This window comes from Notolepis coatsorum (genome assembly GCF_963971535.1).
Source record: "Notolepis coatsorum genome assembly, chromosome: 8".
Classification (NCBI taxonomy): domain Eukaryota; kingdom Metazoa; phylum Chordata; class Actinopteri; order Aulopiformes; family Paralepididae; genus Notolepis; species Notolepis coatsorum.
The window spans coordinates 41,599,132-41,623,374 of NC_140172.1; the positions used below are offsets into that span (position 1 = coordinate 41,599,132).

At 41.5% G+C, this 24,243-nt stretch overlaps 1 protein-coding gene across 1 annotated transcript in view; it reads left to right on the top strand.

Moving 5' to 3' along the window:
- The first annotated feature begins 6,152 nt into the window (after nt 1-6,152).
- The window catches only part of crebrf (creb3 regulatory factor), a 68,233-nt gene continuing 50,142 nt past the window's right edge, over nt 6,153-24,243 (top strand). The window contains exon 1 of the mRNA XM_084320078.1: nt 6,153-6,289. The gene's annotated coding sequence lies outside the window, so the exon portion shown is untranslated. The remainder of the gene's footprint in view (nt 6,290-24,243) is intronic.

Below are 24,243 nucleotides of genomic sequence, written 5' to 3' on the forward strand. Positions count from 1 at the left end.
ACTGTTTTGCCATGAATTGTTTTTTCTGAATAGATTTCTTCCCTCTAAGTTACTCATTAGTCATTCAGTCAATTGGTCGGTTTAGTCTTAGTCGACCAAGACTTTATTAGTCAATTAGTACTGTTTATGGGGAGATGGCGGATTATTTCCTCAAATATGATAAACTCATGGTAAGCACTAGATTCTGCAAATCTGTCAATGAAATCAACTAGTCGACTAAGAATTTCTTCATAATTTCTGTGCCCAACATTGACCACATTGACATGGTGGCCATTTTGCCCTTATGTCATGCTCAGGTTGGGATTCCCTGAGGATGGAAAGGTATTCCAACCTGAACATGACATAAGAGCAAAATGGCCACTGTGAATATGGTCATTTTGTTAGCAGCCCAACTCAGTATTGTATTCTGTTCTCTTTAGATCCATACTGCTCTACTAAGCACAGATCATTTAATTGATATCCTGTACACCTCAGTCCTGCTGAAAAAAATCACAATAACGTAAAAAGGACTTTGCTTCACTTGTACTGACTGCTGTCAGTTGTTACCTGTTAAACACAGCTGTTAACCCATTCTGTTTTGGTCTGTCAGTTGTTAACTGTTAAACACTGCTGTAGTTAACCCATTCTGTTCTGTTCTACATACACTATGTGGATCATCATGCCCATCTCTTTGGCTACAGACAAATAGAGAAAGCACAGGATGTTTTTGTATCAGATTCGGTTCACTAGAATTCACATAATGGTAAGACAACTTTCACTTTCACTCTTTCTCTCTAGCTCTCATACACAAATTATATTTTCTTCTCTTCTATCTCATCCTATCCTTTTCTTGAAAGGCTGGCAGGCAGAGCTCTTTGCAGGTTGTTTGACGTTTGCATGATTTTTTATTTATTTACCCAGAGATTGTTAGATCAACATGGGAAGCCTGTGGGGCTGCATGGTCTGCTGCTGCTAGGTTGAGTAGCCGACATCAGCAGCCTCTGTCCACATCAGTTGATCTGACTACACTGCATTTCAGCCACTAGACTAAAGGACGGCTTCCCATACAGGGATTAAGCCTAGTGTTAGATTGTTTCCCCCAAATCTTTAGTCTAAAATAAGGCTTTATTCATGTGTGGTAAAATCATTTTGGTCCACGGGATACTGTTTATTGCACACATTCAATTAGTTTGACAGTTATTGAAAGTAAATTAGTTTAAATATGGCCACCAGTGATGTAATTGGGGACATTGAATCCTTGTGTTGTGTTAATTACAGTCCATGATATACAGTCCGGCGACATCTTTTGTTACAATCAAGCAGCTAGTAAGTCAGACAGTCTGTCTGTCTGTCCATCCATCTGTCTTGTCAGTCTTTGCATCCCATCAATGTCATAAGAGTTTTCGCATCATGGTCACAGGTAATACTTCAAATCCTGCGGCTTCATGCTATTACTTTGTGGAACATTTTGGTGCACTGTGGGAATTCTACAACTTGGTGGAATGTCAAAACCTAGGGTGTGGCACGTTTGAGTGAAGCATGTTTTCTAAATCACCACTACTCCTATCATTTTCACACAAAACCAGGATTTCGTTTTTTTTTTATCAAAACGTTCACTTGGTTTGTCTTCTCACTCACAATTTTTTTTATTTTTGGAAAAGCATGATATTACTGTTCCACTGTGACTTATTTACAAGATTCAGTAATAAGCATGGGATGTTTTAAGCATCGTTCTCTTCTTCCAATATGGCTGCATGTGCAGCTACTAAACTTACTGAAGCATGCTTTTGCTGTTGTACAAAACACACTTGTGCAACTGAAACTAGATTAACTTATGGTGTTCTCAAAATCAAGAACAAAGCCACTAAACCCATCAACTATTGTCACTCTTCAGGGTAAGGAGATTGAGATTGTTCCTTCATATAAGTACTTAGGTATTCTTCATGATGAGTCTCTCTTTTAAACCACACATTCAGCATCTTGTTAAGAGACTGAAGCTGAAATTGGCATTTTATTTTAGAAATAGAGCTTGTTTCTCATTTGAGGCTAAGAGAAGGCTTGTTATTGCCACTTTTATGCCTGTGCTTGATTACGGTGACGTTCTGTACATGCATGCGTCGTCTGAGTATGATTGATGCTGTCTATCACATCTTGTTGAGGTTTGTGACAAATTGTAAGGCGCTGACTCATCACTGTACCCTGTATGCCCGGGTTGGCTGATCTGCACTGGCCACCCGCAGACTTGTGCATTGGTACATATTGATTTACAAGGCAATTCTCGATCTCCTCCCCTCTTACTTGTGTACTTAATATATGGGCCATAAAAGTGTTCTGGGTTATTTTTTTACGTTCTCAAAGTCTGCTCCTATTGTCTGTTCCCAATGTCCGTACTGAAATGGGAAAAGGAGCGTTTAGTTATTCTGCTCCCTCGGCTTGGAACATGTTACAGAATGACCTGAAACACTCTGACTATGTATCACTGGATGCTTTTAAATTCCTCATGAAGGGACTAGAGGTTGAATCAATGGTCTGTCATTGTTTTGAATTGCCCTAATATAGTCTATTGTTGCTGCCTGCCCTGCTAGGTTGCTTCTGGCTCTGATATTGGTTGTTTAATGTATTTGTGTAATTTGTTGTTTTTTTGTATTTATGTGCAACTTTTGCATTCCTTTGCTGCAGCTTGTCTTGGCCAGGTCTCACTTTAGATTAGAGTCGTTATCAGCGTCAGGAGGACTGGGGCTCTCTCTCTGTGTGTCTGTCTGCTCCAAAAACACAACTGAACCTAATAAGCGATCTATCACTGTCTTTCTGCAATTTGTTATCTACCTTTCTCCTTACCTAGGCAATGTCTCTCTCTCTCTCTCTCTCTCTCTCTCTCTCTCTCTCTCTCTCTCTCTCTCTCTCTCTCTCTCTCTCTCTCTCTCTCTCTCTCTCTCTCTCTCTCTCTCTCTCTCTCTCTCTCTCTGAATGTGGCCTTAGCCAGGCCTCTGTTCAACTCTCTCTGTATCGTTATCTGCTAGCTCTGTCTAATACAGATTCAGCCTAAAAGACTAAACACCCCGAATTAAAAGGTGTTTACTCTACGTACTTTCTGTTATAACCATAATGAAAACCAGTCATATATCTTTCACACTTGAAAAAGATATTTTTAATCTCAATGTGACTTTCCTGGTTAAATAAAGGTTAAATAAAAAACACAGCATTTCTGTATCATACAGTCATTGTTTTGCACAGTGACCGTTGTTTCTTCCAAAATGGGAGGACAAATGGGCATTCTAAACATTCTGTGAGAGGGCTCTATTCAATGTTTTGCTTTTTGCTCATTCATGTTTGACATGTGGATTTGACATTTGTGATTTCTACAGAGCGTATGGACAGGTCACTCTTAGTAACCATGGCAACCTGCAGGGCACAAGTGGGTCGCATGCACAAAAAAACCTTAAAGGGACAGAAACATATTGAATGCTAACACTCAATTGGTTTTAAAAGTGGTACATACATGCATGCATGCACATACACCCCCTTTAGCCACTGCCCCTTTCGTAACTCATCTGTGGCCTGGACTGATGATGGAACGGCCCTGTATCCTTTCATCAGTGTCACATAGGCCAGTGGTTCTGAAACTATTTCATGTCAAGGTGTCACAAAGGTGCAGGATGAAGGAGGTAGAGGTAGGTTCCGAGGGTGTTGAATGAAAATTGCATAGTATACAAAACTACAGAACTGAGGAAAAAGAGGACCACCTAGCTGACTAACCAAAAGAAAAAAACATAAAACTGAAAGGCAATAAACAAAAGAGCAGACTATACTAACATACTAAACACTGAAAACTCCACTAACAAAGAACACACACTAGACACACACTCAGAACAATGACACCACAAGGACTGGACAGAAAAACAGGACTGATAAACACAGAGGGTGATTGATAAACAAGACAGACCTGGGATGATTACAAATGGAGACACCTGGGAGGGAAACAGACAAACCAAGCGACTACAGGAAACTGAAACAAGGAACTACAACTATGGCAAACAAGACCGGAAACAAAATACAAGCCATTCTTGGTTAGTTACTGCGTGACTAACTGGCTGACTGACACCCCATTGTTGAAACGTGCATGTGTGAATGAATGAAAACTTTATTTAACAGATTGCAGAATGGGTACAATACAGTACGGCTCAATACACACAATTGTTAAGGGGATGCAGACCAGAGAAAGACGTTTGTCTTGTTTACATCAGGGTCCCCCATTTTCAATTCATAGGGACATTTATGACATACATGACATTTATGGCATAGGGACATACATGACATACAGGTATATAGTACTGTTACATTTGTGACATATACGATATGCAAATATACAGTACTGTTACCCATAGATCCTAACAGAGAATATATACATATGATGGGGAGGATACTGTACATTAGGAGGGGGTTGGCAGGTGGGAGAAAAAATATACATACGGTGGGGAGGAGACTGTCTATTAGGAGGGGGTGGGGGGTCTTGCACTGGCATGTATCCAGGTTCAGCTTGGCTTGCCTTGTCTTGTTTATTAGCTATGATCAGGTCCAAGGTTTCATAGATCAGTAGTGTGGTATGTCACTTTGCATGGAGATCCATCCATGTTGCTCACTATGCCACACTGCAATGATAACATCGGCGCAAAAGGAATGAGCATCAAAGGGTTTACAGCATCTTTTTTTTTTTTACCTTTATTTACCCAGGGTAGGTTTGCTGAGCACAGATGCTCTTTTTCAGGAACGCCCTGCTAAAGTATGGAAGATGACATATTCTAAAGGTGAAAATGGAACATAGAAAATAATTGTGATTATCTCATATAATCACAATCACTCAATGGAGGCCTTTCACCGAATGTTTAGAATTCCCATTTGTCTTCCATATAGGAAGAGACAATGGTTGCTACAGTATGTGCAAACCAACGGTTGCTTGGGTTGATATATGAGAAATCCATCAACAGATATAGACTAATTTGGTGTCATATTGCTGGATCTATTCTACCACTGCATAGAAATTAGGCATTTTCTTTCTAAAGTGGTTGCCAATGGTTACAGTTACAGGCCATGTTGGAAGAAATTGAATGACATTAAAAGAACCATATTCTGACTTCTCGCCATTACCAGATTGTCCTTGTCTTTAACAAATTTTGTGTGAATAGAATTTAGTAAGGTAAGCTGAGAACAGTTAAAACACCCACACACCATACACCTACAAAAACATAATTAATTAAAGATAGGGGCAATATATGGTAATGGTGAGGAGTCAACATTAGACTGGTCCTCTAACATTCCATGCAATGCCTCTATTACTGCAGCAGTCCTAGTACTGTCTAGTTTGCTGTATGATGCAGACCGGCAGTCCCTCTGGTTCTTGTGATGTTGTTATTTTTGACTGGGTCTGTTGTATCTATTTAGGAATCTTGACGTGAGGGGGCGATGTGAAACAAAGATTATTTCAGTATTGTGTTCACTTTCTACTGAGTAATGGTTTCTGTTGAAAGGGAAATAGAAATGACGTGTGAGAGACAGAGAGACAGACAGACAGAGAGACAGACAGACAGACAGACAGACAGACAGACATGATTATGCTCTCTAGCCCAACATTATGCTCTAGCCCAGCCAGAGTGTTCTGTGGAGTTTGCATGTTCTCCCCATCTTTGTGGAGCATACCTAGCAGCATGGTGAGGAAACCCACTACAAGAGGCATGCATGCTGCTAGGTATGCTCCTGTCATTACCCTTGACCAGGGTACTGGAATTGGAAGTAGTTAGTTACAACTTACTGTAACTTAATACTCAAACTCCCAACCAAATTTATTTATTAATTTACAACCATGGGTTGATTTGTTATTGTTGATCATGCAGCCAATGTTGACAGCTGGATGCTTTTGTGTGTGTGTGTGTGTGTGTGTGTGTGTGTGTCTGTGTCAGTGACTGTGTATGTGTTTATAGCATCTACATGCTGTACAATCATTTAATGTTCTTTGCAATAGAAGATAAACATTACATTTTCATGAATCAACTTTGTATTGATTAAAAAAACATTCGTAATGTCGTTGCAATGTTTTGAGAAAATCCTAAAATACCCTTCCCATTGGCCTACGGGAGACCACGTGACCGGGTAGTCACGCGCTTTCCAGGAACCCGTCAGGAAGAAGAAAAACAAAACAAACCAGAGATCAGCGCGTGGACTCCATTGAAAATGGCCTTGTTATTATCGCCACCATAAAGAATCGATACGCGTTCTAACACACGAAGCAAGATATTTATGTGGATGTTCTGATTAAGTGAGTGGAATTATTTTCAATGCATTTGGAAAACTTTGCCCAGCGCAGGAGCGACGTTTCACCGCTGTGAATGCCAGGGCTGTTGGGTTGTTAGCTGGTTGTATCGGGGCTTGCAGGGCTGCAGGGGGGCGGCGGAGGCCATACTGTGTGTGAGCTGCTGCTGCTGGCGAGAAGAAGGAAGCAAGGATCTATCAGTTCCGCATTAAAACCTGCCTATTAAACATAGACCGATCACACTATTGTTATGCCACATTATAATTCTCGCCAATATGAATTGGTAAGCGCTTTGTACCCACTGTTATCAGACAGAGATGAGCGCCTCATCATAACGAGAGACAAGTGGCAATAGATGACAATCAGGTTAGTCTAGAGACATAAGCTGTCAAAACACGCGAGTTGTGTTATTAAATGTCTTCTACCGAGCAGTTATTTTGTTAACAAGCATGACTCTTCAGGGTTTAACATTATTATTAAACGTGTATAATCGTGCACTTATATAAGCAACAGACTGATCTGTTATTTGGCGAGCTGTTGCAAATTTGGCTAATAACGATCCAAAATCATATATACTCATGAAACCAGTTGTGTTATTTAGAAGACTGGCAGCACTAGCATGCCTCTCTGTGGTCTGTTTAAGGTAGTTAGTTAGTTACTGGGTCAGTAAAAGGCTCCACAACATGCGAGGCCAGTCTGTGGTACACGCCCCCCAGCAGGACACTGTGTGCTGGTACTGCTGGAGACAATAACACGTGATAGAAAGGAGTATTTGTCCCCTCTTCTTTGGCTATGATAAGCATAACCCATTAATAATCACCATTCAATCGTTTATTATAATATGTGTCTGTATTGGGCGGTAGATATTATATCTAGGCCACACGGACATAGGCGTTCTTCAAATTGTTTGTTATGTTCCGTCTCAACCTAGATTGAAACGGGGCTGTGTTTATTATTGTGAAGTGACTCCCGGGATTGACAGTCCTGCCAACCAGCCACAGATGTCTGTAGGAGGGTCCTCCAGTACCGTTCGACCAATAGCGATAGGCGATTATGTGGGCGTTGGCGTGGGATGTTAGGTTGAGGATTTATTTTGTTCTTGCTCTGGGTCTGCGAGAGAGGAGAGAGATGTCAAGTGGGGCGGCGAGTCTGTTTTGCATGACGGTTCTCACAATGTCTTTATTATTATTTTCAGTTTTGGTATATGGTATTGAAGCTGTTTGCTAGGTACATGTGCACTATGCCGTTTGAGAGAAATGTGAGACTCATAGAAGTGAAGAAAAACAATTCTGTGGTACAGCCTGTTTTCAAACATGAATCAACAGCCTGTCTTTCAGAGGACAAGTGGGTCCCTGTTTGAAGCTAGACGCTACAGTTTCACTGTTTACAATGGCAGGGGGGCACAACAATTTAGTTTACAAACATTTTGGCTAAAATGCAAAGACTGAATGAATGATGAATGAAAACTTTATTTAACAGATTGCAGAATGGGTACAATACAGTACGGCTCAATACATACAATTGTTAAGGGGATGCAGACCTGAAAAAGACGTTTGTCTTGTTTCCATCGGGGACCCCCATTTTCAATTCATATAGACATTTATGACATACACAACATATATGACATTTATGGCATAGGGACATATAGGTATTTGGTACTGATACATTTGTGACATAGACGCAGGCTATCTTCTATGTTTACGTTTGGTTCACACAGTAGCTCAAAATTATTTAGCTTTGGTTTATGGTGAAATATGGGAATGGTAAGAATTAGGCTTACATAATGTAATATTTACAGATGCTTCCACTTTGTTCACAGATTCCAGGTCCTAAACTGTAATTGTTCGGCTGATAACCGTGTGCAGATCCGATCTATTACTTTTAACAATATATAGACAGACCATTAATTGTGGTACTTGGATATACATGATTTAAGATACAGGCTAGTCCGTTTTCTTTCTCATTAGAGAGATCTAACTTGCTTCTTCTATGTGCCAGAAATGCTGAAAATCAACAAAATTTGCTTTATTGACATATTGCACATGAATCCTGGTATCAGATTTGAGTGTTGGCTAAATTCTCTAATACTGATGCCCTGTTCTGTTTATCAGTATTGGTATATTCATAATTATATCTGGGCCTATTTGTTTTGTAAACTGCAGGCTCTTCAACTTCTCTCCCCAAACTCCACAGTGCACTTTTAAATGTGTCGTTAGGGCTGGGCGATATAACGATAACGATAAATATCGCGATATATTTTAATAATCGATATCGAACATCGAAATAAAAAAAAAATCGAAAAATCGTTTTTTTTTTTTTTTTTTTTTTTTTAATTTTTTTTTACCTGCAACAGGGCAGTTTTAAAACCAGAGACAGTGGACAGACTTGTCTTTCTTGCCTGCAACTTAAAGTAATGGCTTTGCTTGTCCAAATGACAATACTGACCAAATTCAGATTTCTTTTCTCTTATTTTGTTTGCTTTCTAATTTAAAATACATTTTGAAACCGTCTGTACACAGTAGGCTATGTGTGCTAGCAGAACTAGACTCCAGTCACAAGTCACAGTGCACATGTGCGGTGGTTTGTCCACCAAAAAAGCGCCAAAAGATCGAAAATAAACTAGCAGAGCCAGAACTGTTCAACTCCTCTGGAGCCACAGCCAGCAGAGAAGCCGGTTTACTTTAGATTTTAAACCAGCTGCAGCCTGAGAACTGGAGTGTGAGGGGATGTAACACTAAAGATGGCGGCAATGACAAAGAATTGCTGCAAAATAAACATACATCTGTTGTTAAAAAAAAAAAAAAAAAAAAAAAAAAAATTATTTTATTTTTTATTTTTTTATACTTATAACAATTCGATAATTATCGATATCGAGAAATAAAATAAAATTATCATATCGTTATCGCGATATGATTTTTTTCCATATCGCCCAGCCCTATGTGTCGTCATGGGATAGGTTTCTCAAAGCATCCTAAACTAATCTTGGACAAACATCATTTCCCAACTAGGATTCTCCACACCTTTTGCTTTGCCACAGTCAGGGATATGTCCACAAAGTATAGCCTGTACGAGTAGCGCAGTTTAACTAGCCTACTTGAAAGCAGATACCCAGAGATGGTGTGTAGTGGTTAAGACCCCTACCTCTGGAACTACATGATGATATGATATAGGGCTGCACGATTTTGGACAGATATTAATCAATTCATTAATTAATTAATTTTTAAGCAGCCCCACAGAGGTTTATTGTAAAATGCGGCTTGCATCTGGCCTACGCGGTGGGTCTTTTCAGGACACAGAGCCTGAAAATGTTTCTTTTTACCTGGGAATCGACACCGGTACCCAACGGTACCCTTTTTTCTGTACTTTACTCTCCCTCTCTGAAGTCTAAACTTCACAACACACAATCTAAAACCCCTTACCTCCCTCTCCCAAACCGATCTTGTATCTCAATGGGACTTCCTGGTTAAAAAAAATAAAAATAAAAATTTTGCAATATTTTTCTTTTGCGATTTGATAATTGCATAATTCCAAATCGCGATTTCGATTTAAAATCGATTAATCGTTCAGCCCTAATATGATACATTTATTTATATTGCCCCCCTCGGCCTCAACCAATAGTTACATAGGCCCGGGGCGCTGTATGGCTGCTGGCCTGGCATCAGATCCTACCAGAGCCTTCTCTCCTGTGTCTCCCCCTACTCTGTATCCACCTCTGCCTTCCTACTAGGCTTGGGCGGTATCCTTATTTTCAAACCGGCAAACCTTTATATTATAATACCCCGGTGCACGGTATTTGACGGTATGACTTTCATTTTCATCAGCGGGGGGGGGTTACGTGTTACCAAGTAAACAAATCATCGTCAGCTCTCAGAATGGTAGTCCCGCACCGGTAGAAGCCCGCACCGTTTTAGCGTTAGCAATTTAGCATCTAGCCTATAGCCATGGCAGACTATTTGATTCCTTAAGGGCTAGAAAATTAAATTGCCTGGGTTTTGGTCATATGCTCCCGAAATGCTCCCGTTGTTTGGCTACTTCTATGTGCAGTGAAAACTACTCGAATGCTTTATAACCTAGTCATTGATTTAGTTCAGGGTAATCTAAGATTAGCCGCAGAGCTAACGCTACTTAACGTGAGCTAACGCTAGTTATTCAAGCTCAGTAGCTCACAGAGAGAGATAAACAGCTGACAGCGGATAGTACAGGACGGTACAAAATAAATACAATAAAAAGGCGGGTGGGGGCTGTTGTGTAAACCTTGTACTCTTTAGTTCACATATAATAAGAGACGGATTGCTCCACAACAACACTGCTCTCGTCACAACGCTTTACGGTATTTTCACAGCACTGTCGCAACATTACCGTAAAACGTGAACACCGTTGTGACCCACTCGCTCCACTAGAGCGGTCTCGCCCTGTGCTGGCGCGTGTGTGCACTACACTCAGTGTGTGCACTACACTCAAAACTCTGTTTCACTGTTATAGAAACTGAAGCGCATCTGTGATTTTGACGGTGACGGACGGTATTGAAAATCAATACCGTAGGTATTTCTAAATACCCTGGTATACCTTAATACCGTCATACCGCCCAAGCCTACTTCCTACAGTCATAATGAAGAGAAAATACAAAGGGTAGTGGACTGCCTGCTGTCCTGAAAAATAAATACGGCCTGTAGGTCTGAAACCGTATTGTGTGTAGGTGTATTGTTATTAGTGTTATTATTATGTTGCTGCTTCTCACATTGCAGTGACATGGTACATGATACATACTTGTAATGTTGCACAGTGACAGACAATGGTGCACAAATGCTTCACAACAAACATTACCCCAATTGACCTGATGGAGGTGGGGCACTATAACTAGTAGGGGTGGGAATCGCCAGAGACCTCACGATACGATACTATCGCGATACTTGCGTCACGATACGATAGTATCGCGATACTAAATAATACATCTAATTTATTACCTTTTTTCAACTGCAAAGTAAAACTTTGTCAACATGTTTTATCTAATAAAATAAAGTTCAGTCTGTTCATCTCACTTCAATCATTTTTATTGCAGAACATGGTATTTTCTCAAGCAGACAGATGTAAACACTAATCTGTGTTGCATGTACCTGACAAACTGAACTGTTTGTATTACAGTCATATTCCAACTTAACTGAATGCATGTGTGTGTGTGTGTGTGTGGACTACTGTACTATTACAGGTATTGAAATGAACAATGCAACTTCCTTATAAAAATTAAAAAAAAAAAATTTTATTTTTATTTTATTTTTATGAATAATTAAATATTGATACTTGGCGTCCCTGTATTGATACAGTATCACCACACAAAGTATCGCGATACTACTACGTATCGATTCAACCCCCCCCCCCCACCCCTAATAACTAGCCTAAAGGTCAAATAAATTTTTTTTGATATAAAACTCCTTGGCACACATATGCAGCTATCCGTGCTCTCCACATATGCAGCTATCCTTGCTCTATATGCAGCTATCCTTGCTCTATATGCAGCTATCCTTGCTTAATTAAGAATCCTAACATAACGATCGAAGGTTCGAACGTTTGGACTCAGCCCTACTCTACACATATGCAACTATCCTTACTCTAGTCATATGTAACTACCCTGGCTCCAGGGGAGGAAACTAACTTTTTGGCTTACCAGCCAACTGGCGAGTATCTGATTTTTTTTACCAGCCAAACAGATTTTTTACCAGACAAAAAAAAATCGCTAATTGTGATAATTACTTCTTTGTATGTCAAGCCGCGTCAATGTTGTGTATGCATCTGGGTAGGCACACTGTGTCTTTAAGACAGCACGGTGGTCTTACGACAGTGCTGTGAAGTACCGTCAAGTGTTGTGGTAACGTCAGTTGGGTTGGTGTGCTGTTGACGTTGTGGTTGTGCACAGTGCACTGGTTGAGCTAGCCCCTTTCGTGACTGCGATGTGCAAGCCAGGGGCTTTTGAGCATGAAATAAAATGTCTAACCTTACGTCGTAGTCCGGTGCTTTTTCGGAAACATTATAGTCATAACAGATACACCTAGCTGGCTGCTTTGAGCACACGGGGCTAACGTTAGCTAGCAAGCAGCTATATAACGCTAACTAGAAGCTAACCACTGTATACAGTTCCAGTAGACAACATTACACCTCTGTGATTTAAATGTGTCCTTAGTAACTTATACTCGATGGTTGTACTAGGGTTGGATGCAGTTCCCCGTTGGTCAGTCTGTCTGTTTTCCATATTCTGCTGTGTTTAACGTTATCTGTTTGCGAGTGCTCCTGATGGCTAGCCTAGTAGTACCGCGGGACTTTTATTATTATATGTCCGCGGGTTGGCCAGTACTGCGCAAACATTTATTAAACATTATATGTCCGCGGGTGGTCTTGTGCAGTGCTCTCGTGGCACTGTCAACTAAAGCGAACACTCAGAAGACGCGCACCGTTTGCCAGTGCAGTGATTGCAGAATGTTTTATTTTTTTGTATACTCGCCAGACTGGCGAGTGGTCTTCATGAATCACTCGCCAAACGTAAAAAATACTCGCATTTGGCGAGTAAAGTGGCCTAATTTCCTCCCCTGCCTGGCTCTACACACAAGTATTCTTACTTTACACATATGTTACTATCCTTGCTCTACACATAAGTATACTTTACACATATGCAGCTATCCTTACTCTACAACACATGTAACTATCCTTGCTCTACACATATGTAACTATCCTTGCTTTACACTAGGGCTGTCCCCGACTAAGGATTTGGATGGTCGACTATGATTGGCCAAAATTTGCCGTTAGTCGACTATTGGTCGACAAAAAAATAAAAATAATAAAAAATATATTTTTTTATTTTGTATCATTCCATTTGGGCTGTGGGGGGTGCTTAATGTCTGAAGGAGTCGACTGAAGGCTTCTTGTCCTCTGCAAAAGCATGCAATTGGCTCTACACACAAGTATTCTTACTTTACACATATGTTACTATCCTTGCTCTACACATAAGTATACTTTACACATATGCAGCTATCCTTACTCTACAACACATGTAACTAGGCCTGCCACGATAACACATTTTGCTGGGCGATTAATTGCCCCCGAAAATATCGCGATAAGCGATATTATTGCGACCGGTTAGAGAATTTTTTTTGAGAAATTTATTTCCCAAAACTTTTATTTTGAAGCCCACCGCTCCGTCTTTTCCGGTGTTTAAGACTTTTATTTTGAAGCCCACCGACCGGACCGGAAGTATTGTTGTGATTTTATCAGGTACTTTTTGGGTACCAGAAAAGTCACGTGAAACACTGCAGACCACTGAATAGAGACGCGTCTCTAGGATTTCATAATCATTATGTTTGCAGCAGGCACAAGTGCAATAAACAAAGGATACAGTCACTGTGTATTCTGCCTCATTTATTGATTAAACAAAACCGACATCAACACAATTTGCCACCGAGCGGAGAGTTTAGTCTCGCAAAAAGATCGCTGACTTGTTAAGGCTTGTTGTTAGGTTAGGTGCTAATGTTGTGCTAGCGTTTTAGCATGGCTATCGTACATAGCGTGATCAATATAACTCGCTATTGATTGTTTGTATGAGTAACGTTAATGCTAGTAGAATAGACACAACGTGAGGTAATCACCATCCATTTTAAACCGGTTATTACCTAATGCTAACGTTAGCAAATAGACGCGACTGGTAACGTTACAGCTTGTTAGCCTAATGCTCGTTAACGTTAGCATAGACAGCCTAGCTAACGTTAGCGTTAGCAGAATAGACACAACGAGGGTCTCGTTAATGTTGTTATTGATTGATTGATTGAAAACTGTGTTTACTCTGTTTGTATGAGTAACGTTAATGCTAGTAGAATAGACACATTGTGACTGACAAGGGGCACTGGGTCCGCCTCATTAAAACAAACGCGCAAATAGCAATTAATCGCGCCCGTCAAAATCATTGCATTCATTTTAATTATCGCGGCAATTAATCGATTTATTGCTTATCGCGGCAGGCCTACATGTAACTATCCTTGCTCTACACACATGTAACTATCCTTGCTCTACACATATGCAGCTATCCTTGCTCTATACACATGTAACTATCCTTGCTCTACACACATGTAACTATCCTTGCTCTACACATACGCAGCTATCCTTGCTCTACACACATGTAACTATCCTTGCTCTATACACATGTAACTATCCTTGCTCTACACACATGTAACTATCCTTGCTCTATACACATGTAGCCATCCTTGCTCTACACATACGCAGCTATCCTTGCTCTATACACATGTAACTATCCTTGCTCTACACATGTAGCCATCCTTGCTCTACACATATGCAGCTATCCTTGCTCTCCACATATGCAGCTATCCTTGCTCTCCACATATGCAGCTATCCTTGCTCTATATGCAGCTATCCTTGTTCTACACACATGCAGCTATCCTTGCTACGCTTGGGCGGTATAAGTTTTTTCATACCGTCATACCTTGCTGACATAATACCCCGGTATACGGTATATGACGGTATGACTTTCTAATGACGGAGCTAACAATATACTCGTTATCACCACACATAACGCTTATATTGAAACACGTTGACATTAGGGCCGTTCTTTCAACCTAAAAGTGCACTTTCTTCAACCTCGAACCTAAATTCCTTAGCAACCTGTGTTACCAAGTAAACAAATCACAGAATGTTAGCCAGCAACCAGCCAGGCAGAGACATTCGCTCTCAGAACGATTAGCCAGTTAGTTAGCCAGCAACCAGCCAGGTACCGACGTTAGCTCTCAGAACGATTAGCCACGTTAGTTAGCCAGCAACCAGCCAGGTACCGACGTTAGCTCTCAGAACGATTAGCCACGTTAGTTAGCCAGCAACCAGCCAGGTACCGACGTTAGCTCTCAGAACGATTAGCCACGTTAGTTAGCCAGCAACCAGCCAGGTACCGATGTTAGCTCTCAGAACGATTAGCCACGTTAGTTAGCCAGCAACCAGCCAGGTACCGACGTTAGCTCTCAGAACGATTAGCCACGTTAGTTAGCCAGCATCCAGCCAGGCAGAGACGTTAGCTCTCAGAACGATTAGCCACGTTAGTTAGCCAGCATCCAGCCAGGCAGAGACGTTAGCTCTCAGAATGATTAGCAACGTTAGTTAGCCAGCATCCAGCCAGGCAGAGACGTTGGCTCTCAGAACGATTAGCCACGTTAGTTAGCCAGCATCCAGCCAGGTACCGACGTTAGCTCTCAGAACGATTAGCCATGTTAGTTAGCCAGCATCCAGCCAGGTACCGACGTTAGCTCTCAGAACGATTAGCCACGTTAGTTAGCCAGCATCCAGCCAGGTACCGACGTTAGCTCTCAGAACGATTAGCCATGTTAGTTAGCCAGCATCCAGCCAGGTACCGACGTTAGCTCTCAGAACGATTAGCCACATTAGTTAGCCAGCAACCAGCCAGGCAGAGACGTTAGCTCTCAGAACGATTAGCCACGTTAGTTAGCCAGCAACCAGCCAGGCAGAGACGTTAGCTCTCAGAACGATTAGCCACGTTAGTTAGCCAGCAACCAGCCAGGCAGAGACGTTAGCTCTCAGAACGATTAGCCACGTTAGTTAGCCAGCATCCAGCCAGGTACCGACGTTAGCTCTCAGAACGATTAGCCACGTTAGTTAGCCAGCATCCAGCCAGGCAGAGACGTTAGCTCTCAGAACGATTAGCCATGTTAGTTAGCCAGCATCCAGCCAGGCAGAGACGTTAGCTCTCAGAACGATTAGCCACGTTAGTTAGCCAGCATCCAGCCAGGTACCGACGTTAGCTCTCAGAACGATTAGCCACGTAACCCTCTGCTGGCGCGTGCTGTGCACTACAATCAACTCCGTGTCTGTAATAGCAGTCTGTGACGTCACGGTATTGAGAATCATACCGGCGGGATCTCGAAATACCCTGGTATACCGTAATACCGTCATACCGCCCAAGCCTAATCCTTGCTCTATACATTATGCTTGTTTAACAGCTGCTGCTGCTGCACGCCTTGCCCCAACCCCTCCCAGACCCATGTCAACAAATGCTGCGGCAATTCGAGTGCATGAGACCTCCGTGAGCTAACGTTAGCTACCTAGCTAACGTTACTGTTTATAAACAAAATGACAGAGTCAACTATTCACTTTAGTTTAATACATGAGGCATTGTCTAACGTTATCTAGCTGGCTAGCAGTAGCTACAGATAGCTCCTGATATCAATGTCTTATAACATCATTCGTTTTTGCAGCTGTTGGCTAATTAGCTATCGTGCTTCATAGCTCTAACTGAACACTGAGAATATCTTATAAGTTTCAGGTCATAGGAAAATACTTTGACTATAATGGTCAGAAGTAAATTAACTTAGATACTAGGGGTGTAAAGGTACACGTATCCGTACCGTTTCAGTGTGTACCGTACCGTACCGAACGGCTGTGTAGTGTACCGAATGAATACAACGGTATGTTAACCACTAAATGAGCGCCCACCAGGGGCTGTTTTTTTTCACAATCTAATATAATTATTATTATTTTAAAACGTTTTTACAAGTCGATTATTAATCAATTATAGAATATTCGTTGACAGCCCTACAAGTACAATTAGTTACTGCACACTACATCACCCCTGAGTGGAACATGGAAAGCCAAACTTTCCCCCACTGTTCCGAAAACCCGTACCGAACCGTGACTTCAAAACCGAGGTACGTACCGTACCGTGGTTTTTGTGTACTGTTACACCCCTATTAGATACTGTTATGCTTAACACCCAGTGCTATTCACTTGTCTTTACTTAATTTCTAAGATTAGATTAGATAATTTAGACCGGACTTTGAGAATGCCTGTGTTAGACCTACAGTATATAGTGCGGTGGCTTGGCACCAGATTTGAGAAGGATGTGGACGCGCCGGACAAAAGCACCAAATTTTTCCCACGTGTTCCTCATCATCATAGCTTTCATTTTGGGGTAGGGGCCACGTCATCATGATGGATTTCAAGATGGCCGCCATGTAAAATCAAGGTTCTGCCCATTAATAAATATCTTGGTCCATAGCGTGCTCAATATTTGAGCGAACACAAAGGTATTGGTATCCCTGTAAACTAGAGAAGCTAAGCTTTACATTGGTATCATTTTCATTAAGCCCAACTGTTGGGAAGGTGGTTTTAATAGGAATTGATTCAAAATTATGTTCAATTTTCGCCTAGAAAAAACTGCCATGCTCATCTTCCAAAAGGTCCCTTGGCCGTTCACATGAATATATCAGAGTGAACATTGGTTTTATAGGTACCCACAAGCCTCTATTTGGGGCAATAATCAAGCGGGTTTGTGTATGTGGTACAAATGTGTCGAACATTCTAACAACTGCCAAAAATGTGAATGTTGGGTTAGTTGGTTTGTTGTTAGAACGTTGAACATAGAAGATCAATTTTGGTGTCAAACTACACATTTTCTGGGTCAATAAATGTGTTAATGCTATGAAGAATGTCACCAGATGAATATTTGTACCATTCTAACAACATATTTACATAATCTTTTACTTGTTTAACACTTTTAGTACCAGCCATTAACATGGTAAAGCATGGTTAAATGCCACCACCCACTTCAATGATAGAGTTGTGAACGCATAATCTCTGTCTTAAATTATGGCTATGTGTCTAATCTGCCTGTCGTTTATCAATGACTTGTCATTGTCGAAACGGATTGTTTTTTAAACAGTTCATTTCCGTTTTATAGCATTTTGAAAAGCCCTCGTTTTCAAGGAAAATATATAGATTCTGTGATAAAAGGCATTTACTGGAATATTCTGGAATACACAAACACGTTGTCATTTTTCGGCCTATTTATGAATAGTTTTCAAATAAACGCTAGATTATCAATAGTATATGTGTACTTATGCACGCTATAGAGGCGGGCTGAAATATCGATTATCTCATTTCCTGATCGCGCACACACAGACACACACACACACGCATAGGGCAAACGCTTATATCTCTGTGTAAATAGCTCTGATTATCCTAAGACTGGTAAAATAAATTCCTTACCGGAGATCAGATGTTATCCAAAAAGATTATTCCAATTCCTGATCGCCATTCCAAATATCGATCACGCTTATTGATTACAGGGTTGGTACTGTAAATACATAATCCACACGTTTTCCGGGCCGGCGAGCACAATGGATTCTTCCTTCAGTTGGCTTGAGGGAAAAGTAAAATGAGGAAACTGGCCCCCCTGTCAGGATCTGAACTTTATGGACAGTCCTCTGGCGCCCCCGGGCGGTCTGTTCGCGGTGCTACAGGCCGCCGCCCTTCGTATGGACTTTTGTGTACACTTATTGTCAAGTCTGTTGTCTGTCTTGCTCCCTGTGTATCTCCCATTAGTTCAGATGTTCTAGTCTCCCTTGTATTCCCCGTGTTGTTATGTTACAATGTTTATTCCTGCCTGTTAGTTCAGTGTCTAGTCTCCTTCCCTTGTCCTGCCTGTCAGCCCCCAGCTGTTCCTTGTCAATTATAATTAGTCCTGTATATAATCATGCAGCCCCGGTCTTCCAGTGTCACGTCATTGTTTTGTTGTTAGGTTTTTCCCATCAGTACCTTTCCGTGCTGTCACTGCTGTGTGTATCTCCGTATATCCTGTGTCCTCCGTACCTTCCCGTATTTGTAGTCCATGTTTTCCAGCATTGCTGAGGTTTTGTTTCCCCCTGTAACGTGTGCCTGTTGGCTGTGCTCAGTAAACCTATTATTATTATCGGAACGTCGCCTCGTCTCTCTCACTCCACTTTGTCCTGCGATTGAATTCTACACCTCTCCTGAACTCCGAATCCTCACACCCCCTTCGTCAGTGTAAAGTAATGGGGTGCAGTTACACAGGGAGAGACGATAGGGGGCGCTATCTTCCCAATTGAGCTCAAAGAGAGTCTGCAACACTAGCGTGAGGCTCGATTGATGAAATATGAATTCAAATCGCCAATAAAAAAGAAACGACAAACAAACGCTATATAGCGTTGGGGGCACTCAAAGGTCGGCATGAACTAACGACAAAACGCGTCCGTGGCACTCAATGTGTTAACAGTCAGACATGCATGAATCGAATAGACATTTTATTAGGATCACTCGTTACATTTATTAGGGATGCCCCGATCACGTTTTTTGCCACCGATACCGATCACCGATCGTCGTGAGCCATATCGGCCGATACCGATCCGATACCGATTGTTTTTGATTAAAAAGAAATTAAAAATTATTTTAATTATATTATATAATTAGACTTGTACTTGTATTATCTGCGACTGCGAGACATCGCCACCACGCAACAAGTCAAAATGCTCACTATCTGCAAACAGCTCCACTGTCTGTGTGTACTCTAGTAGCCCAGCTCCAAAAAGGATTCTCCGGCGCTGCAGCGGGACCCCATTGGTAACGTTAAGTGCTTTGGTCATTTCACATTCAGCAAGCCCTCAGCTCGAATACGCATTAAATCAATGTTATAAGACATTGATATCAAGAGCTATCTGTAGCTACTGCTAGCCGGCTAGATGGCGTTAAGACAGAACTTTAGTTCAATGGGACATTTCGTTTTGAACAGTAAACGAACGTCAGCTAACGCAAGCTAACTGAGGTATGAACATGAACTACTAGACTTTCTGTATCATTTGTTGATATCAGGAGCTATCGGTAGCTAGCCGGCTAAATACCGTTAGACAATGCCTACTAAACGTGAATAGTTGACTGGGTAATTTTGTTTAAACAGTAACGATAGCTAGGTAGCTAACCTTAGCGCAGGTCGAATGCAGTGCACTACAGACTCGAGCAGAGGAGCCGCACCTCTTTGTTTACAAACTCTACACGGGGGCGGGCGGGGCTAGGGAGGAGGAGCAGCGGCAGTTTGCAGGTCGTGTGTGTCTGAGACAGACAGCGAGTGAGAGCTTCGCTTGATCGGTTTCCGCTATCGGCGAATATGACTAATTATCGGAATTCACAGATTGCATATTTATACTGAGTATCGGCCGATAACGATCGGTGGCCGATCGATCGGGGCATCCCTAACATTTATTATTATTATCATAACTCTTTAACCCGTATAGGCGTATTTAACTGTTATGGATATATTTTCGCGGGTCTTGTGCAGTGGTCTCGTGCCCGTGAAAATATCAATGTTTCATTGAAAAATTCCCGCGGTATACTGGCCAGCTCTCAGTGCGTGTCTCGTGACAGCTGTCGTGGCTTAGCGCAGCCAGAGGACAGCGCGATAAGGGACATGTTTAAAAAGGCAAAACATAATATAACAGGTAAGTCAAGTGTCCTTACTTTTAATTATCAAAGGTGGAATCTCTGGACATAAGCAATGACATTATAGTTTAAAGCTAAACTATACGTTTTTCTCTCTTGTTAGAAGAGGGATAAATTCTTCAGTTAGATTTGATACTCGTACAGGTCAGGTCTGGGCGCCTGCACGCGTGAATATTTTCCCTAACGGGGTTGCACTTCCGCGTTCGGTTTGCACAATCTGATTGGTCACTGACGTTTCTGGTCATGTGACATCTGCGCCAATCGTGTGACGCCTGTTTCTGCGCCTATTTCCGCCTCGAACAGCCTGCAAACTACCTAACGCCTAGTTTATCACTGGTTAAACTTAGGCGACTCTTTCGAAGTTGGTTAAGGTTAGAGTTTGGAATCAGGGCTGGTGTTCTATCGCCCTGCTCTAAGACAAACTCTAACCTTAACCGACTTCGAAAGAGTGCCTAAGCTTAACCAGTGATAGAAACAGGCGTCACACGATTGGCGCAGATGTCACATGACCAGAAACGTCAGTGGCCAATCAGATCGCGCAAACCGAACGCGGAAGTGCAACCCTGTCAGGGAAAATATTCACACCGCTAGCAAAAGACAGGAAGTGGTGAAGGCAGCGTGACCTCCCACACGTTACACTTCACCAATGAGAGGAAGGAGGAAGCATGTGGTAGTCCTCAGGGCTGCCTAGACCGACCAGTAGGGGGCACATGCACACAACGACCAGGTAGGGGAGGGGGGAATAGGTACAACGACTAAAATTGGGATGGGGGGAAAAGTACAGAAAAATCAGGCGGAGAAAAAGAGGATTAAAAAAATATATATATATAGAATATCAGGCATAAAATGGTTATGCGATTAAAATGCGATTAATTAGATTAATTAGATTAATTAATTACAAATCCTGTAATTAATTAGATACATTTTTTTAATTGCCTGACAGCACTAATAATAATACATGAAGTTCCTATGTCTCTGTGCCACCTCCCTCCGCAATAACTTTACGAGATAATTTGTTCTTATAGTAACGAGTGATCCTAATTAGGGATGCTCGATATTGGCTTTTTTACCGATACCGATGTACCGATATTGTCCAACTCTTCATTTACGATACCGATATCAACCGATACCGATATATGCAGGGTTTCCCCCCCCAAAAAACTGAATAATTTCAGGTAATTAACATTACATATCTCTTGTCGTGGAATTAACACATCATTATGCATACTTTTGACAATAAAAAAAATATAAATGTGTTTTTACTTGCTTGCCTGGGTAAATAAAGGTTAAATAATTTTTTTTTTAAACCGATACCGATAATTTCCGATATCACATTTTAATGCCAATATCGGCTGATAATATCAGTAGGCCGATAATATCGGACATCCCTAATCCTAATAAAATGTCTATTCGATTCATGCATGTCTGACTGTTAAACAAGTAAAAAATTATGTAAATATGTTGTTAGAATGGTACAAATATTCATCTGGTGACATTCTTCATAGCATTAACACATTTATTGACCCAGAAAATGTGTAGTTTGACACCAAAATTGATCTTCTATGTTCAACATTCTAACAACAAACCCTAACCCAACATTCACATTTTTGGTCAGTTGTTAGAATGTTCGACAGATTTGTACCACATGCACAAACCTGCTTGATTATTGCCCCAAATAGCATGCAAGTTGGACAAAGTGGGTATGTATGGAAAGAAGAGGCTTGTGGGTACCTATAAAACCAATGTTCACTCTGATATATTCATGTGAATGGCCAAGGGACCTTTTGGAAGATCAGCATGGCAGTTTTTTCTAGGCGAAAATTGAACATAATTTTGAATCATTGCCTATTAAATCCACCTTCCCAACAGTTGGGCTTAATGAAAATGAGAGAGTAGTCCGTCGTCTCGACTCTCGACTACACTTAATGGCTCGTCGTCCAGCCCTATGAATATGAATTGCATGACTTTTCTTGTGCTCGCCTTAGCCTTCACGTTCTGACTAGGGGTGGGAATCGCCAGAGACCTCACGATACTATCGTGATACTTGTGTCACGATACGATAGTATCGTGATACAAAATATATCGCGATACGCTGAGTTTATATTTTATGAATAATAAAATATCGATACTTGGCGTCCCTGTATCGATACAGTATCGCCACACAAAGTATCGTGATACTACTACTAGGGATGCACGATAATTATCGGGCCGATATCAGCAATTATGACGTCATCCCGATAAACTCGATAACGTTATTGATAGCTCCGATAACATAGTAAATTTTTTGGTTAAAAGAAATCCGGTGTGGGTGGATTTGGATGAAGGGCGCTTGTTTTTATTATAGCCTCCTCCCGTTTTGCCAGTACTGTGGTAAAACTGATAGCGTGTGGTTTAGGAACAGGGAGTTTTTCACAAATCCAGCGCTCCCTTTCTTGGCTGTGACGTAGTCACGTTACATTCGGAGACAGACAGTCGATCTGCCAATTACGTCCCACGGCTTGCACCCACCTCTTCTTCTTACCACCAATCAGAAGCTCTCGTTCGTTTATTTACCTCCGGATTGTCAGCCATTACTCTACTCGGAGCTAACGTTATCTCCCCGCCAGCCACATTGACAAGTACCAGCGCTTATACATTACTGGCAAATGTCTTGTTGCACTTGTGGCAACGAGCGTTGTCATCATCGACTTTAGTAAAATAGACCCAGACTTTTGAACATTTTGTTCTGTCCGCCATTATGAGAGCAGAGCTGTCTGCACTCGGCAGCGCAGCACCCGTGTCTCTGTGTCAGGGCTCGAGACTAACGATGTCCCGCCGTCCCGGGGACGATCAATTATTGATTTGGGACGAACAGAAATCTTTGCTGGGACGCATCCGGGACGGAATGAAATGAAATCCTGTGAAATTTTTTTTTCACAGGAAATGTCAATTGGACGACTGTCAGTGCGCGCATATATTGCTGTCAAATGGTTAATGTCTCGTGCTGACTAAGTTCACTGAAGTCTAAACGTAGCGTGATTTGCCAAATCCAATGACTATCTCCGCCTCCCAACGCAGCAATACGCTCATCCAGCATCAAGTTACTTCCTACCCACCTCTCCTCCGGTACAGTACTGCAGCTACATGCTAGCTAACCTAGCTCATGTTAGCGTCGTCACTGAACCACCTCGCGTACACAATTAATGACATGTTGCGGACAGCCATATCGGTGACAATGTTTAGCTTTTAGTGCCAAATGATAAGAGTCTGAGGCGGAGTCTCAAAAGAGAATGTTGAATATTTATTGTGCAAAAATCACAACATCCTCTCAAACGGAGCCTTGTAGCCGAGTAGGGTATATCTGCAGAGCCACTTGGTAACGAGTGCAACACCGTGTAATGTCCGTGTGGATCGTTGGAGTAGGGTATATCTGCAGTGCTGCAGCCCCGTATAGATTTGTATTAGTATCATAATCAATCACCTGTTGTTGAATAAATACCATTACTTTCTAGTTATTACTTAAAACAGTATATATAAAACAGTAGCTGTATAAAAAAATAAATAAAAAAAAGTATAATTTATATAATTTAATAAAAAAATAAAAATTATGCACTGGTATTTTTGGGACGGTTACATTCACTTTGGGACGGTTAAAATTGTATTTCGGGACGGTTCTGGGACGGTGGTGAAAA